The following is a 19,122-nucleotide window of genomic DNA, read 5'->3' as shown; positions in this document are numbered from 1 at the left end:
CCAACTTTTGCATGATGAACTAGGATCAAAATACCAGGTCACCAATTTTTTTAAACCTAGTGCTGGTCTGGAGCAGGTGACAGAGGATTTAGGATCACTTTGCAAAAATTTCACTAAGGGAGACACCACGGTTATAGTGCGTGGGGCAGGTAATAGTATTGACAGAAATCATCGGCACAGTACAGAGTGTGACCTGGCAAAGATTGCATCAGCATCGAAGCATACTAGTGTTGAGTTTGTATCTATTCTTGGGCGGCATGGCTGACTTCATTTGAACTCTTCTGTCAAGAGAGTTAATTTGGAGTTGGAACGGCTGATTTTGTCGGGTGCAGGGTCACACATTGGTGTGGTTCCTGTTAATTCTCTCAATAGGTGGGATTATACTAGGCATGGCCTTCACCTCAAAAGGAAGGGGAAGGGTAGACTGGCTGCGAAAATAGCAGGAAAGTTAAAGGGGGGAGGCACTGTCATGAGTGATAAAATGCCAGTGGTTATAGGGTTCAGAAAAGACCCTTTTTTAGGTTAGCGAGGACAGAAAGAAACCAAATTTTAAGAAAGGTTAGGACTGAGACAAACCTTCAGTTTGAGAAAGAAGGTAATCATAATTCTATCTTATTACATCAGCGTAAACAGCCACTGGTTAAGAATTTTCAACAATCAGCATATATTTTAACTCTGCCAATTTTAACTCAGTCAGTGTGAAATGTCAACTATCTTTATTGCATCAAAATATTCGAGGACTGAGAAATAAAATTAATGAATTAATTGTCTGCGTAGATGAATTAGAGTCTTCAAACCCAGCTGACATAATTTGCCTCTCGAAACATCATGTGACCACTGGTATAGAACTTTTAAGTGTTACAGGATTTAGGTTAGCCTCTCACTTTTGTAGATCAGAAATGGAGAAAGGAGGAGTTGCACATTCATCAGGAACTGTCATAAATTTCAGAACACAGACATCCATAAATGTTGCCTAGAAAAGCATATGGAAGCATGTGCAACAGAAATAGAATTTCACAAAAAAATCCTTCATAATATTAAGTGTATATTGAGCCCCTGCAGGTAACTTTAAACTGTTTGTAAACCACTTTAAAGCTGTACTGGCCCATTTAACAACCAAAAACAAAGAAACAGTGGTTGCTGGTGATTTCAATGTAGATTTCCTTAAAGACTCTCCCAATAAGAACTTATTTGAGTTAGTAACACTATCATTCAACTTAATTCCCACTGTAAAGTTCCCCACAAGGGTAACAAATCGCTCACAAACAGCCATTGATAATATCTTCATAAAAAAGTCCAATGAGCAAAATGTTATTACAAAACCAATAGTCAATGCCCTCTCAGACCATGACATGCAGTTCCTTCTGTTAAATGTTAATACTGAACAGGGTATAAAATCTGATAAATCTGAGCTCAAGGGGGTAATCAATAAGCAAAAAATTGATTATTTTAGGACACTCCTCAGAGACGTCACTGGACTAATGCTTACAGTGCTCATGGCATGAATGAAAAATATAACACTTTTCGAATAAAGTGATTACCTTACTCGAACACTGTTTACCCCCAAAATTTACCAAGGTTAGAGGAAAGTCTACAAAGAAGCCATGGATTTCTCAAGAAACACGGGTATCTTGTAAAACAAAAAGAAAACTGTATCTGTCGATCCGAAACAGTTCCAATATTGTTGCTATAGCACATTACAAGAAATACTGCAAAATATTAAAGACTGTAAACGGACATCAAAGCAAATATATTACAAGGAAAAGATAGTCGTATCAGATAACAAAAGAAAGACAATATGGGATATAGTGAAGGAGGAGACCAGTAGAACCAGACCGAAGAGGGACGAATAGCATTAAGAGTAAATGATACATTGGTGACAGAAGTGTACAGTGTTGCAGAACTTTTCAAAAAACATTTTATAACTGTTACTGAAAAGATGGGGTTGTCAGATTGTGTAGATGCTGCTATGGAATACCTCAGACCAGACATTTCAAGTAACTTCCACAATATGAATTTGACCCTCACTACCCCAGCAGAAGTAATGTCCATCATAAAATCTTTAAAATCAAAAGCATCTAGTGGGTATGATGAAATATCAACAAAGTTATTAAAGAATGTACTTCTGAGTTAAGTAACATATTAAGCTATCTGTGTAACCAGTCGTTTAGCAGTAGAATATTTCCTGAATGGTTGAAATATGCTGAAGTTAAGCCACTGTTTAAAAAGGTAGATAAAGAAATAGCATCAAATTTCCGTCCAATTTCACTTTCGCAGGCATTCTTAAAAATTTTAGAAAAAGTAATGTACAATCGGCTTTATAACCATCTTATCTCAAACAACATACCGTCAAAGTCACATTTCGGATTTCTAAAGAGTTCTGATATTGAGAAGGCCATCTACACTTACAGTGAAAATGTGCTTAATTCATTAGACAAAAAATTGCAGGCAACTGTTTTATTTTGTGATCTGTGAAAGGCATTTGACTGTGTAAATCACAATATCCTTTTAAGTAGATTACAATATTATAGTGTAACAGGAAATGCTGCAGAATGGTTCAAATCTTATATCTCTGGCAGGAAACAAAGTGTGTTATTCGGAAAGAGATATGTATCAGGAATCATCCAACTGGGAAATAATAACATGTGGGGTCCCACAAGGTTCCATTTTAGGGCCCTTAGTTTTTCTTGTGTATATCAATGACCTCCTTTCATTAGTAACATTACCAGATGCCAAGTTCGTTTTGTTTGCCAATGATACAAACATTGCAATAAATAGCAAATCAAGTGTAGTCTTAGAAATATCAGCTAATAAAATATTTGTGGACATTAATCACTGGTTCCTAGCTAATTCTTTGTCACTAAACTTTGAAAAAACACATTACATGCAGTTCAGAACTTGTAAGGGGTGTCCCACTAGTATATGCCTAACATATGATGACAAGCAGATAGAAGAAATGGACAGTGTTAAATTCTTGGGCTTACAGCTTGATAATAAATTCAACTGGGAGGAGCACACCGCAGAACTGCTGAAGCGTCTTAATAAATCTCTATTTGTAATGCGAATTGTGTCAGACATAGGGGATGTAAAAATGAAAAAAAGCTGCCATACTATGCTTACTTTCATTCCATAATGTCATATGGAATTATTTTTTGGGGTAACTCATCAAGCCAAGCTAAAGTTTTCCGGGCACAAAAACGTGCATTAAGAGTTATATGTGGTGTGAACTAAAGAAGATCCTGCTGAAGCCTGTTTAGGGAACAAGGGATACTAACTACTGCTTCCCAATATATTTATCCCTTAATGAAATTTGTCATTAAAAATACAGGGTGAATCAAAAGTCCTTGGACACCTTCATAAGTTGGAAGATTAAAGGGAAAATTGAAATGTGATGATGGGAACATAGGTTTGACGTGGGGCCGCAACTTTTGAAGTGAATGTCATTCATGGCCGCCATTCTGAAATCCGCCATTTTGGATTCAAGCCATTTTTTTTAAATGGGAAGGTGGGTGTATGACACATCAAATAACACTCGCTTGAGCTCTGAAATTGAGTGGTGTAATTTGTTTTTGTCTATCTTGTACAGTTTAGAAGTTATTAATGTTCAAATCTACCTTGATACCGACTCATGTCTCTCTTTGTCCCACGTGATCTAAACAGAGGATCGAAATCATCCTTATATCAGGGGAACGCAGCTACCGAACAATAGCAGCTGACTCCAACAGACGGCACCCAGACAGAGAACCGGTATCGCACAGCACGGTGGCTCACGTGATCACCAAATTCCGGGAGACAGGCTCTGTTCATGATAGGACACGTAATGGGTGACCAAGGACTGCGACCAATGGGGAAACTGCAACTGCGGTTGTTGCGTCGTTTGTGAAAAGTCTTAAACGAAGTACCCGTCGTGTGGCCCTAGCATGTGGAATAAGCCAAACTTCCGTTGTCCAGATAATGCATACCAATAAGTGGCATCCTTACATGCTGCAGATGCAACATCGACTTAACGAGGATGACCCTGATCGCCAGTTGGAGTTCTGCCTGTGGGCTACTGAACAACACGAACTGGATCCTTCGTTTGCCAAGGGCATACTGTTCAGCGACGAGGCGTATTTCACTTTGAACGGGAAGGTTAATCGACATAGTTGTCGATACTGGAGTGACACAAATCCGAACTGGGTTGCCCCGATTCGAGAACATAGTCCAGCGAAGGTGATGGTGTGGTGTGGCATATGGGACACCCGCATCATTGGACCGTTTTTCATTTACAACACCTTAACAGCACCACAGTATCTGATGCTGCTGCAGGACCTTGTATTCCCTTCCACACTGAACGCTGACGGCATTTTCCCATCTTATTTTCAGCACAATGGAACCTCTCCACACTATGGCATTGGTGTCCGAGAATGGTTGGAGGAACAACTGACAGGGAAGTGGATTGGTCGCCGTGGTTCCGTGAAGTAGCCGCCCAGGTCCCCTGACTTAACGCCCCTTTATTTTTATTTCTGGGGACATCTTAAGCAGACAGTGTATGCTGAGAGCATCCGTGATTTGAGACACCTGGAGGAACACGTACAACACGTCTGTGACGAAACTGCAGGAGACACTTTGCTCCGTGTGCAGTCAGAGTGGTTGTGGCGACTACAGTTGTGCATTGCACGGGATGGACAACACGTAGAACATGTGTTTTAGCGGTCGGTATGAAGGTAATTTCCCAACTTCGAACATTAATAACCTCTAAACTGTAAAAGATAGACAAAAACAAATTACACCACTCAATTCCAGAGCTCAAGCGAATGTTATTTGATGTGTCATACATTCAACTTCCCATTTTAAAAAAAATTACTTGAATCCAAAATGGCGGATTTGAAGATGGCGGCCGTGAATAACATTCACTCCAGAAGTTCTGGCCCCACATTAAACCTATGTTCCCATCATCACATTTCAATTTTCCTTTTAATCTTCCAACTTATGAAGGTGTGCAAGGACTTATGACCCGCCCTGTATATCACTTTTTCAAACCAACAGCTCAATTCATGGAAACAATAATAGAAATAGTAATAATCTTCACAAGGATTTAAGGTCACTTAGTCTTGTACATTATTCAGGAACACACATTTTCAATAACTTGCCAGCAGCCATAAAAAGTTTAACGACCAACTGAATTCAGTTTAAGAGAAGCCTAAAGGATTTATTGGTGGCTAACTCCTTCTACTCCATTGACGAATTTCTCAGTAAAACCAACTGATTTATATATATAACTTCTGCACAGTTTCGGTGCAGTAATGTGTTCATTGTAAATAAGTATTATGGTAGTTGTATTACACGTTTATTACCTTATAAATAAATAAAAAAAACTTTTTTATTTTAAATTCAGTGCATAACTATTTGTAAAATGATTCTTTCACATAGTGTTGATTAAAAAATGACGATCATTCCACTTGGGACCTGTGGAGTGGTACATTAGCGTATTTGTTTGAGTTGTAAATATTTGCCAAGTGTTGTTATTTTTCTGACATGTTCTACATCCTGGAGGACCTCCTCACTACGGATCAACTGGAATGAAAGTAAATCTAATGTAATATAATCTAAACATCCTTTAGATGTAGAAAGCCGTGTACCAACTTTCGTTTATGTCGCGCAACAGCTTCTTGGTTCTGCGATATTTTTTTTTCCATCAGTGTATTTGCACGAAAGTATAAATCTCAGTTAGGCTGTCCCAAAATTCTCTCGGGATCTCCATCTAACTCTTTCATGTGAAACCATAATTTGTTTAATCTATTCAGCCGCTGTGATTCATTTTATTTAGTGCCACAAGACGTCTGCTATATAGGTATACACTGCATGAAAAATGATGAATCACGCAGAAGACATGAATGGCTGTCAGTGTAATTTCTTATACATACACACCTACGGCGGGTACATAAATCATTAGACTTGCAATTGTTTGTGAAAGGTAGAACAGTCAACAGAGAGCATTAGTGTTGTTCGTGTTTAGTGTTGTTATTAAGCCAAATAGGGTATTCAAGGCACGTGAATATTGCCAACTGTTGAAGAATCACTGTAAAGGACACAGAGATGCAGTGTACACGTCTGAGACAGCGTTATCAGTACCAGAAAGGCTCTGGGAGGGGCATCATTGTGGGTCTCTATTTAGCCAGATGGTCGAATCGTGCAATAGGCAAATCTGCGGGGCATATGGATGTAACAGTGCAGTGGCCCGATGTTGGACTGCATAGGAACGTGACGGCAAGCATACTCTTCGTCAAGAGTCCAGCTGACTACGTCTGACAACCAGAAGGCAGGAGTGACCTCTTGTACACTAAGCACATCGTAAACACTCCAAATCAGCGCCTCCCATCCGAGAACAAGTAAAGGTCTTCCTGCAACGTTCTATGTCATGAGACACCACTGATCTCAAACTAGAAGCACTCAGACTAGATACTCACCAACCCGTGAGTAGGCTGCCGTTAACACCACGAAACAAAGGGCTGTGTTTCTTCTGGTGCCTTGACGGGGAAGCATGAACTGTTGACGAGTGGCGCCAAATTGTGTCCAATGATGAATCACGGTTCTGCACTATCACAGATGATCACTGTCGATTAGTTTGTCCCCAATCTGGGGAGTGGTGCGATGAACCGAGGAGTATGACTTAAGGTCATTACTGGTAGTGATTGAGAGAAATATGACGGCACAATGGTACTTCATGGGCATCCTGTGACCTCATGTGTTATCTCGGATGTGACATTCTCGTGGTTCCTTTTTTCAACAGTTCAGTGCTCGACCACACATGGCACATGTGTCTGTGAATGGTCCGTGAGATATGAAGTACTACTGTGGCCAGCAAGACCCCAGGCCTGTCCCCGATGGAGCATGTGTGGAGCCAGTTTGGATATCATCCCTGTCCCAGACCCAATATCCAAGATATCAAGCACAAGTTAGAACAGTTGTGGGCTATGTTCCCTCAGGAGAAGATAAAAGGCTTTATGAGACCATGTTTAACGAAATCAGCGCATGCATCCAAGCCAGAGGGATGCAACTTCATACTGAAAACTGGGGTCATAGTGACATTTTTTTTCTAAATCTGACTCGATTTTATTATCAATGAAATAATTTTGCATACACTCTCAAGCTGTGAAGATTTTTTCCTCTTCTTCTTCCCATTCTGGATGCTTCACTTTTTATGTCAGGCAGAGTGTATCAGGCATGCACATCTCTTTCATTCTTTTCTGTTTATAGTTGTGTGGATTGTCGCGGTGTTCTGCCCATTGGCAGTCGCTCTCGCAGCATAAGCACAAGCTTGAAATATTTTTAATGGCAAACGGAAATTAGCTATCACATCGGAATAGAGCGCAATTATGTAACGTATGCACTTGACTTTCCTTCCCTATACAGTGGTGTTTTCAGGTACCGTTAATGTGAGATACCACAAAAGGTGTTGCGACAATGGAGATTATTTATAGATAGCATAAAAAATGTAATAATTTATGGCGACCGGTTACAGGAAATGATAGTATATCGTAATCTGATTTTATAGCATTTTGGGAGAAGTGAATGTTTACTGAAGTTTTGTCGTGTAACTGTTAAAAGAGAATAATGTACGTTTGACCCCCTTGCAAGGGCAATCAGTTTGTGGCAGCTAGACAGAGTAATTCTGGAGAAAATTTAATTGAATTAATGTGATTCGAGAGACATAAAAGGGAAGGCGTGGTTGAGAACGGTTTGTACACTGCACAGACAGTAATGGAAACCAAAGAAAAATTTGGAAATGGAATTAAAGTTCAGTGAGCAGAAATAATAACTTTGCGCTTGCCACTGATATTGTAATTGTGACAGAGACAGGAAGTAATTGGAAGGACAGTTGAATGGGATGGACAGTGTCTTGAAAGGAGGATGCAAGATGAACGTCAACAAAAGGGGAACAAGGGTAATGGAGTGCAGGCGAATTATATCAGACGATGCTGAGGGAATTAGATTATGAAACGGTACACTATAGATGAGTTTTGCAATTTGGGCAGTAAAATAACTAATGATGGCCGAAGTAAAGAAGATATAAAATACAGAATGACCATAGCAAGAAAAGCATTTCTGAAGAAGAGAAATTTTTAATACCGAATATAGATTTACATGTTAGGTAGCCTTTTCTGAAGGTATTAGTCTGAAGTGTGCTGCAGATAAGAAGAGAATAGAAGCTTTTTAAATGTGATGCTACGGAAGAATGCAGAAGATTCGATGGGTAAATCATGTAATCAAAGAGGAGGTACTGAAGGCAACCGGATAGAAAAAAAATTCGTGGCATAACTTGAGTAAAAGAAGGGATGAGTTGATAGGACACATTCTGAGACACGAAAGGATCATCAGTTTAGTATTAGGGGTAAGTTAGGAGCATAAAAATTGTAGAGGGAGATGAATACAATAAGTAGGTTCGGAATGATATTGGTTACAGTAGTTATTCAGAGATAGAGAGGCTTACAAAGGATAGAGCAGCGTGGAGAGCTGCATTAAACCAGTCTTCGAACTGAAGACTACAACAATAAAAACAGCACTATGGGGGAAGCGTATGGTTACTGAAGTACTGTCGTACAGCTATTAATAGAGGATAGTGTGTTTGGTGCCCGTGCAGTGACAATTTGTGGCAGCTAGACAGATAAATTCTGGAGGAAATTCAATTAGTAGTGAGAAACTGGCTTCTCCTGTTAAATCCAAGATACCGGTTGCACTGAGTCTTCGCACTGCGCAGAAGGATGCCACTGCCACCTGTCGGCAAGTAGGCAAACTGCCTACGTGCGGCGCCACTGGCGTCCCTCTCACACAATTGCCGACCGCCGTCTGTCAAGCAGTGGGTTTGCTGCTATGGGATCAGATGAATACCATAAATAAAATACAACAAGGGTTGTGGCAGGAAACTTAGGTTTAGGAATCCTTCACTGACGATCTAATCTGCAAGGCAGATGTGAAACGTACTGCATTATGCTGCAACAACTGGACGATACACACACAGGCGTACGCAAGTGCGGTCACGAGTAAGACAGCTGTCCCTGCTTGGAATCAGGGTACACAGTTTTAATTCATTTCAGAATTCTGATGTTTTTCTAACTATGAATATGATACAATAATTCAGAGTTAGCACTGCCGAGGACGAAGGTAAATGTGGGTTCATCAGTAGTGAAGTTCGTTTGGTTGTCTCGCAGTGTTCGCAGGCCAGGATCTAGGGGAGCGGCAAACCGGAGTAACTGTCCAGGGGAGCAATTTCAGGGGAAAGGGGCGCCAGATTCATATTCTTGAAAAAAAACCTTGTTTCACAAAGTGCCTAGCATCCAGCGCACTTTGGTCCATCGATTTTCATACAATTTTGAAACGCATCCCTGTCGGTTTTTGAACACGTTCTAAATTGATTTCTGAACGAATCATAAGTTTATTTTTGAATGGGTGCATAGAGTACGCGATGTGTCTGCCAGGGGAATCACCGTCGCATCTAGAAATTAAAAAAATTTCCCGGCGACTAAAGGCGATGGGGCTATATGAACTGAGCCGAATAAAACCGACGGATGAATGACAATCGCTGTTTGTTTATGTGTTTGATTCAGCGTGCGAATGTTCAGCGTTGTTATAATTATTCGCGGAATCCATAGATTCAGGCTACCAGAGCGGAAATACACTGCTAACAGGAATACCAGGTAAGAGAAAGAAAATTTTTGCCAGATCGCTACACTATTAAGGGCCAGTTGCACAGTCCCCGGAAGCAGACGCGTAACTTCCGTTCTCGGAATAGCGCGGAAAACGCGTTGTACAAATACGTAATAACGGATAACCGGAGAATAAACGTGGGATAACTAAACCGGTGATTCTGGCAGGGTTAGTGAAGTTTACCGGAGAATAAGTTGTTACAATGGCAGGAATAGTTACAGAATTAGTGATGACGAGATTGTTTGTTAGAACGAGGAAGGAGAAGAAACGGAGACACCACATAAATTATATGGAAGAATATGAGGATTCCAAATTTATTTTCCGTACTACTACTACTTTTCAGTCTCATGCTGGACAAAGTGGAGCATTTGAATGAAATGTGAACCTTTTTTCTAACATAAAACTTTCTGTTTGTAGTAGGCCTAACAGGCATTTGATATTGGTACTTCGTAAATTATATTCTGTCGTGTTGTTCACGTAAATGAGGTAGGTAAAAATAGCCGTCTGTGCCAAAACAGTCTCGCTTATTTGGCGTTTGTTGCAACTGCTGCATTATGAGAAAGCCCTATTTCGTTTTATCTAGCATACAGCGACAAAATAGATTTAATCAAATCGAGAAATCACACCAGTTTTGGGTGCTATTCATATTCACAGGTGTTTCAGTAGTTGACATCGACAGTTTGATTATTTCATGTGGCGAAACGTTTGACGAAATTTGATGCGGTCGTAGATTCTTTCGTAGAAAGGAAAGCACTCTGTGTAAAGCTGTAAGTAAGAGTAGAGAGAAAAAAATGCTGGGCGCTAAGGATTGAACCAATGTGTACTGCCTTGCTTGTCTCTTGTCTTTACTTTCCTTTTTATGTCACACAAAAGAGAAAGTTATTAGCTAATAGGCAATAAAGAGTGCAAATTTTCTGAAGAGTTCTTATTCTCCCAGTCACAAACAATATCACTCAGTATTAATGGTGATTTTTTTTAAAGGAGTAGGATGTCAAACCGGCGAACTGGTAGCTGGAGAGGCACCATAGGATATTTTAATTTTCACTGTCCCGAATATAGGTTTTATTGATGGCTTCCATTACAAAAATATACACGTCTGAATTCCATAGAGCGAAATAGAGTGACGTGCGATAGAAGAATGCTGTGTGAACATGTGTAGCGTGCACTTTGGCATACTAAAGACCCATTAACACGTCTTACATTTTCTCGAACATAAATGTTTTATATATCAAACTCTCCAGAAAAATTTGCGCTACAAAATGGAAACTTTTTTTTTTACATTTTTGACGTCCTGTCCCAAACGCTAGATGGGGAGGGGGAGCGCCACTATCAAGTTTTTGCACCAGTTCGGAAATATCGTAGATCTGGGGCTGGGTTCTCGGGATATTACTCAGTTCCCTTGATCCAGCAGCAGTTTTGGCGCCACCTTGCAGATAAGGAGGATGCGAACCTTTAGAGGATATGCGAAAATAGTCCCCAATATTTCTCTGTCGCCCGCTCGTACATCCCGTACTTACAGAGCTACCCACCGTCTTGAAATGTAAGGTGGATCTGATGCTTCTAAATCTAACAGCAAAGACTTCTCATTACTGCAGTCTTATTGGTATACTGCTGTTAACGCTTTTTTTTAATAATATGAAGAACATATATATATATATATATATATATATATATATATATATATATATATATATATATATGTAATATGTTTCTGCCTAGTTAATGAGAATACAATTTATATAATGCAAATGTCAAATAAAAATGAAAAAGATGTGTGGTGAAAATAATTTGGAATATGTAGAGGGAAGTGATATGCTGTATTTGGATGTGTAATATACTCTAAGTAGTATGTTGGTTGATAATGGCCTATTTCTACCTGTTACAGGTGCCAAGGTCTCGGTAGAACATGGAGCTATTCTCATCTGAAATATTTTGTGCTTATGTAAGTTCACTGTGTTTGTGTGTATTGGTATATTACTGATAGTGTTGCAAGTCAGGACACACATGATATTCAGCAGCTGTTTCTTTGTCCTATTGTTGGTAGCTGTGGTATATTCTATGTGATTCCTTAGATACAAACACCTGGTATTATACAAATGGTTCAAATGGCTCTGGGCGCTATGGGACTTAACTCCTGAGGTCATCAGTCCCCTAGAACTTAGAACTACTTAAACCTAAGGACAACACACACATCCATGCCTGAGGCAGGATTCGAGCCTGCGACCGTAGGGTATTATACAGATTAAATACTGATTGAGTAGGTGATAGATGGAATACATGAATTTTAGCTTTACATGAGAAATACACTTATGTTTGTAAATTTGTTAGTAGAAGTAGAATGTAGTTAATTGCTACTTGAATGCATTATTCCTTAAATAACTTAATACATTACATTTTTAGTTTTATACATACTTCATACAGAAAAAAACATTCGATATATAAAATTCATTGCATGTAGCTTTAAATAGAGAAGACGAACAATACATTGCTGCTTGTGTGCAATATACTTTACACACTATGCACTATATCGTTGGGGAGGGGGGGGGGGGGGGGGGGTTGGGGAGGAGCCTCGGAATAAAAGTTTTTTCGTGCCTTCTCCTCCCTAGCAACGTTACTTTATTACTAGAGTCTTAGTATGTGGTGTCGATGTTTGTTTGGTTTATGATTGTTACTGCCTGTTGTGTTGTTTGTGAGTGTGTTGTGGGATGCGTTGTTGGTTTGGGTCCCTTACGTGTTGATCCCTTCTGAGTCATGTTCACTTAGTGTGCTGGTTCCTTCCTCGGTTTCAGAATCTGTGGTTGTGCTTTTGCCCTCCCATGTGGTTTTTTTGTGTTGTTTGTGTTTGTCTGCGCCTCCTTCCGTATGGGTTTTGGTTCTTGTATTCTTCATGCAGTGTGTTCGACTCAATATCGGCTACGCTATTTATTGTGTTACAATCATCGGGACTACGTATTATTTTGGCGATGTTACTGTCATTCTGTGTACGTCTCATTTGTGCTAGCGTGTTGCATTGCAGTGTGACATGTTCTGGTGTCCCAGTTTCCCCGTAAACGCGTATTTCATTGTTAGTTAGTCCCATGCGGTTTACGTGTACCTGACACGGCCCGTGGCCTGTCAAGAAATGGACCATCCCCAGGCTTGGATCGACATGTTTCAGTTGTAACCTTTCGCGTTCGTCAGAAAAGAAAGAGTGTACTCAGCGACCTTTGTCAGATTCATCCCACTCTCCCTGCCATACTTGAAACTGCCATTGTTTCATTTGTGTTTTGTTCATAATGTTGGTTCCTGTAATTTTGGTGACTTTATCGAGCCTGTCTCTCTTAACCCAGTAAAATGCAGCCCTATAACGTATTGTTATATCGATAGGGCAGATCCCCATCACAATGCAAAGTGTCTCTAGTGATGTTATGTAGAAGGCTCCGCTCATTCTAAGGAGCACACTACGTTGACCTCGCGTTGCCATTGTGTTGCTAGTCTGTATGTTCAGACTGTGAGCCAAAGCACTTGTGGCGAAGCATGCGATGGATTCAAATATCGCAATGTGGTAGCGAGTGTCAATGTCTTCATCTATTCCCCCACTCATTACCAAACAGTGCTACTTTATCCCTTTGCTATTCATTTCACTCTCACTGTATCGGTCGGGGGCAGAAATCTGTTTGGAAGCGGCCACATTTCTGCTCTTCAGCCCAATGATAACAAAAATAGACACATGATTTAGCACAACTGCAACAGATAAAATAATTGACTTAAAATACAATAAAATGTCTTATTACTACGACATTACTGAAAAAAGAAAAACGGCTGGCGAAATGAAGTGAATGACGATTCTGACTGTGACAAGTCCTACGAGATCAGCTCCCAGAAGGAGCTGTGAAAAGTGGGTGGGGGCTTGACGGCCAGTCAGATTACAGTGTGTGGGTGTTAATGTTAGGCTGGTAAGTGTTTGATCGATCCAAAGAGAGAAAGTGGGGCCTCTATATAACTGGTACGACGAGGAAATGTTAGAAACACGCTCAGGGCTGGAAACAGGGAGCCTATTGAAGTTCCTCTGCGATAAGATATGGAGGGCATGGAGGTGAAAGGAGGGAGGGGGGCTCAGGTTGCATGTTGGTACGGGCGCAGAGCAGATTAGAGATTGCTGAGGATTGAGGAGACAATGGGTTTTTCTTCTCCAAACTTATGGTATGGACACGATTTCATGAGATGTTGTAGGATGGAGGATTTTAGGAACGAGGAAAATTTAATCAGTTGGTAGAGGAAGCATAGAAGGGGGAAAACGGATATGGAAGGAAGGGCAGAGTGCACAGAATTAAAGCAGCACAAAATATTCCGTTACTTTGGCGAAAACGAGAATTGCTCAGAAATTTTTTTTCAGGTAAAGAGGACGGTGAGAAGACATTATCCCCTCATACAGCCTGTTAGTGGTATTCCTAAGTTAATTTTACCGTAGATTTTTCGTTAAGTTAATCTCAGAATAATCAGATTAGTTAAAACATGTGTTGACGAAATTTTAGGTCGTATAAAGACACCTCAAGAGAATTTTAGGAGGACCCTGGACTGAGACAAGTGGACGCCATTTCACCAACTTAATTTAACCTCGTCTTACAGCAGGTTGATAGAGAATTTATTAAAATTAATCTATAAAGAATCCAAGTCCAGAGAGACCGAACATTACTAGATTTCCTACGCAGATTATGTATTATTAATAAGTAGTTCCAAAATAGAATCAGTCAGAATGGTACAAAATACGAGGTGCATTCATGTTCTAAGGCCTCCGATTTTTTTCTGATTAACTACTCACCCGAAATCGATGAAACTGGCGTTACTTCTCGACGTAATCGCCCTGCAGACGTAAACATTTTTCACAACTCTGACGCCATGATCCCATGGCAGCGGCGAAGGCTTCTTTAGGAGTCTGTTTTGACCACTGGAAAATCGCTGAGGCAATAGTAGCACGGACGGTGAATGTGCGGCCACGGAGAGTGTCTTTCATTGTTGGAAAAAGCCAAAAGTCACTAGGAGCCAGGTCAGGTGAGTAGGGAGCTTGAGGAATCACTTCAAAGTTTTTATCATGAAGAAACTGTTGCGTAACGTTAGCTCGATGTGCGGGTGCGTTGTCTTGGTGAAACAGCACATGCGCAGCCCTTCCTGGACGTTTTTGTTGCAGTGCAGGAAGGAATTTGTTCTTCAAAACATTTTCGTAGGATGCACCTGTTACCGTAGTGCCCTTTGGAACGCAATGGATAAGGATTACGCCCTCGCTGTCCCAGAACATGGACACCATCATTTTTTCAGCACTGGCGGTTACCCGAAATTTTTTTGGTGGCTGTGAATCTGTGTGCTTCCATTGAGCTGACTGGCGCTTTGTTTCTGGATTGAAAAATGGCATCCACGTCTCATCCATTGTCACAACCGACGAAAAGAAAGTCCCATTCATGCTGTCGTTGCGCGTCAACATTGCTTGGCAACATACCACATGGGCAGCCATGTGGTCGTCTGTCAGCATTCGTGGCACCCACCTGGACGACACTTTTCGCATTTTCAGGTCGTCATGCAGGATTGTGTGCACAGAACCCACAGAAATGCCAACTGTGGAGGCGATCTGTTCAACAGTCATTCGGCGATCCCCCAAAACAATTCTCTCCACTTTCTCGATCATGTCGTCAGACCGGCTTGTGCGAGCCCGAGGTTGTTTCGGTTTGTTGTCACACGATGTTCTGCCTTGTCGCACCCACGAACGCACTTTCGACACATCCATAACTCCATCACCACATGTCTCCTTCAACTGTCGATGAATTTCAATTGGTTTCACACCACGCAAATTCAGAAAACGAATGATTGCACACTGTTGAAGTAAGGAAAATGTCGCCATTTTAAGTATTTAAAACAGTTCTCATTCTCGCCGCTGGCGGTAAAATTCCATCTGCCGTACGGTGCTGCCATCTCTGGGAGGTATTGACAATGAACGCGGCCTCATTTTAAAACAATGCGCATGTTTCTATCTCTTTCCAGTCCGGAGAAAAAAAAATCGGAGGCCTTAGAACTTGAATGCACCTCGTACACTGGACAACATAATTAGAGGATTACCTTTTCCCAAACCATTTAATCGTCTCCTATTGTGACACTTAAGTTCAAAATTTGGTTCAAAGTTGCGGTGCCTACAACCTTCTACTGTAATGATACAAAAGTCTGCGCCATGCGACGTCACCCTCGGGTTCGGCGACGCATCAAGTAGTAAAGTACCGACACGTGCAAAAAGAAGATCAGACCGCAGAAGTTGACGTGAGGTGCAAGGTAGGTTAATGATGTCACATTGGCACCAAATTTCACCATAATTCTGCCCAACGCCGCCCTGGACGTGTCACCCGATGGGAAGGGCCTCACACCCTTTCTTAGCCAAATTTCACTCCCTTTTTTGACGCTTCTGCGATAGAGCTCAGAACCGCAACGCCGAGCGCTGAAATTACGTGGTTTTCATTTGAGAAGGCGAGGACAACTTTTCAGTCACACCGCCACTCAAAATAGACACGTAAAGGCCTTAGGGGGAGCATAGTGTGCGTCTATGAAATCACCATTTCCTTGAGAAGATGCTTCCCACATATTTCGCTGTCGAAAATGGAGTTCGCTGTGCGATGAGGAACAGAACGAACTTCTTGTCAATCTTTGACACTGCTGACACTTTCGGAATGCTTCAAAGCTCCCCTAAGGGTTTCTTGCACCAGCAGCCTCATTCTGGAGTGCAGTGCGACCGCAATTTTTTCTCTGGTATTCAAGGTGAAATCATTAGGGAAAGTTCAAAACCATTCGACGACTTATGGACACGATCCGAAGCAGGACATGGTGCTTATTCTTTTTCAGTTTTCGTCCGTCGCATTCTCCTTTGGTGTGATCATGGAGTGGTGACAAATTGACACATGCATAAATAAAACGGCCCTCTAAGACCACCCAGTTCGGCAATGCCCTCAGTGTCACCCGCCCATCTTTGTTGAGTACTATTGCACAGCTGAATAGTAATTAAGAGCAGTAATAAAATTATGTTGGAATCGACTGGAGAACACCCGTAGAGTAAGAAAAAGTGGTGTAACCAATGTAAGCAATCGAAAGAAGTGAAGTGCAAACAGACAGTGCCTCACAGTGTGTGAAAGATACCGTCAGGAACACCTGAATCAGCACTTAGACTACAGTGCAGAGCAGACAGAACGCTCTCTTGTAACGGGGCTAGATGTAGTAACTTCACGCAGCGATGACATGAGAACGCTTTTCAGACTGCAAACTTAGCGTGAAGGAACTATCTGAAGCTGAGAAGTTAATCATTAAGCCAACCGAGAGTGCTGACAGGCTCAGAAAAAGGGACCACATTCGGTCACCAGTACAAGAGAATGACGTCATCGACTGCTATAAATGGCTCAAATGGCTCTGAGCACTATGGGACTCAACTTCTGAGGTCATTAGCCCCTAGAACTTAGAACTAGTTAAACCTAACTAACTTAAGGACATCACACACATCCATGCCCGAGGCAGGATTCGAACCTGCGACCGTAGCGGTCTCGCGGTTCCAGACTGCAGCGCCTAGAACCGCACGGCCACTTCGGCCGGCAGCCGTCCAGCTATGGAGGGTATTTCAGCTCTTCGATCTGCACTCCTGCCGGTCACAGTGGTGACTGACTGAGAATGAGGGCTGAGGTGACCTTCCGTGGATAAAGAAACTATCTGCCCATCTACAACTTGTTCAGCTTGGGAGCAGGGCCGCTATAGCGCCACTCCTGGGCGGTATAAATACAACCTTACCGTCTGTATGCTGTGTTGGCCGTGCCGCTGTTGGGTCTTCTTCTTACACACTGCAGACAACGCCAGAGCAAGAGCACATTCCTCACAGGGTGCTGTGGTGCTACCCCGCGCCTTCGCGCAACGGGCACGGCCACAAGGAAGAAGACGGATCTATTGTGAAACTCTCGGAAATAAATATCCGTTAATCGAATGATGCCTCATTAGCGCCCAAGCGCTCCACAAGACTCAGTCACCGTACCTCCGGTCGACTGCCCTGCACTCAAGTAGCCATATCTGGCCTCTGGCGTGCTTCTATAGCATCTCAAGAATGTACGATCTTTGTCATGAAACATGTTTAGCAGCCGGACGCTGCAGAGTTTATGTCCGCGCCGATCGTGACATGGGATAAATAAATTAGCGGCGCTCATTATACTCTGAGTCCAGCTATCTGTACAATCTTGTAACACTGTATGCTATGCCAGTTCCTGGAGAAAGTCCCGTAATCTGTTCGAGATATTATGCTATTTATACTCCCGTGGTCTAGCGGTAAACACTGCGTCGTCTGAGTGGAACGTCTATCGATCGAAACCGCAAGGTGCCTGAATTTTTATGGCATGCTTCGCTGAAGTCCTAAGTACAATGGTAACATAGCTACAATGTATTTCACTTTCCGGCCCACCGATAATAACAGATGTGTCCAGTAACATATTTGCGAAAGATTTCCCGGCAGACTGTCTGCCTTTGAACGCCGCATGCGTCAGACCTTTCCAGCACCCATTTGCTGGCACTTGACAAGGCTGCCGTGGCAGAGTCGCCCTTCTCCTCGCATACGTCAGCTACCGCTCATTGGTTTGGGGATTATAAAATCACTTAATGTCGTTGAGCGATGGTTCAAAAAAATGGTTCAAATGGCTCTGAGCACTATGGGACTCAACATCTATGGTCATCAGTCCCCTAGAACTTAGAACTACTTACACCTAACTAACCTAAGGACAGCACACAACACCCAGCCATCACGAGGCAGAGAAAATCCCTGACCCCGCCGGGAATCGAACCTGGGAACCCGGGCGTGGGAAGCGAGAACGCTACCGCACGACGACGAGATGCGGACGTTGAGCGATGCTCCACGTAAAACGTATGTGATTTGCGTTTCACCCTGTATAGCAACGGAGGTAGACGACAAGTTATTATATGATGGGTCTTATATTACACTGCCAACAGCCTTGCCGCAGTGGTAACACCGGTTCCCGTCAGATCACCGAAGTTAAGCGCTGCCGGGCTGGGCTAGCACTTGAATGGGTGACCATCCGGTCTGCCAAGCACTGTTAGCAAGCTGGGTGCACTCAGCCCATGTGAGGCAAACTGAGGAGCTACTTGATTGAGAAGTAGCGGCTCCGGTCTCGGAAACTGATATACGGCCGGGACAGCGGTGTGCTGACCACATGCCCCTCCATATCCGCGTCCAGTGACGCCTGTGGTCTGGGGATGACACGGCGGCCGGTCGGTACAGTTGGGCCTTCATGGCCTGTTCGCGAGGAGTTTATATTACACTAGTATGCAAGACACGAATATGGCTCAGAAATAATTTTATACATAGTGAATTAATCAAATACCTCACTACGTTGTTTAATGTCAGTATTAATGCTTTATATCTCGGTTCTTTTTATT

General features: G+C 42.1%; 1 pseudogene; it reads left to right on the top strand.

Annotated features, from left to right (window-relative positions):
- Positions 1-18,667: 18,667 nt before the first annotated feature.
- On the top strand, positions 18,668-18,785 carry LOC124723639 (annotated as a pseudogene).
- Positions 18,786-19,122: the final 337 nt, after the last annotated feature.

This window comes from Schistocerca piceifrons, chromosome X (genome assembly GCF_021461385.2).
Source record: "Schistocerca piceifrons isolate TAMUIC-IGC-003096 chromosome X, iqSchPice1.1, whole genome shotgun sequence".
In the NCBI taxonomy this organism is placed as follows: Eukaryota; Metazoa; Arthropoda; class Insecta; order Orthoptera; family Acrididae; genus Schistocerca; species Schistocerca piceifrons.
Note: the sequence above shows the minus strand (reverse complement) of the source record. Positions and strands in the feature narration are given on the sequence as shown.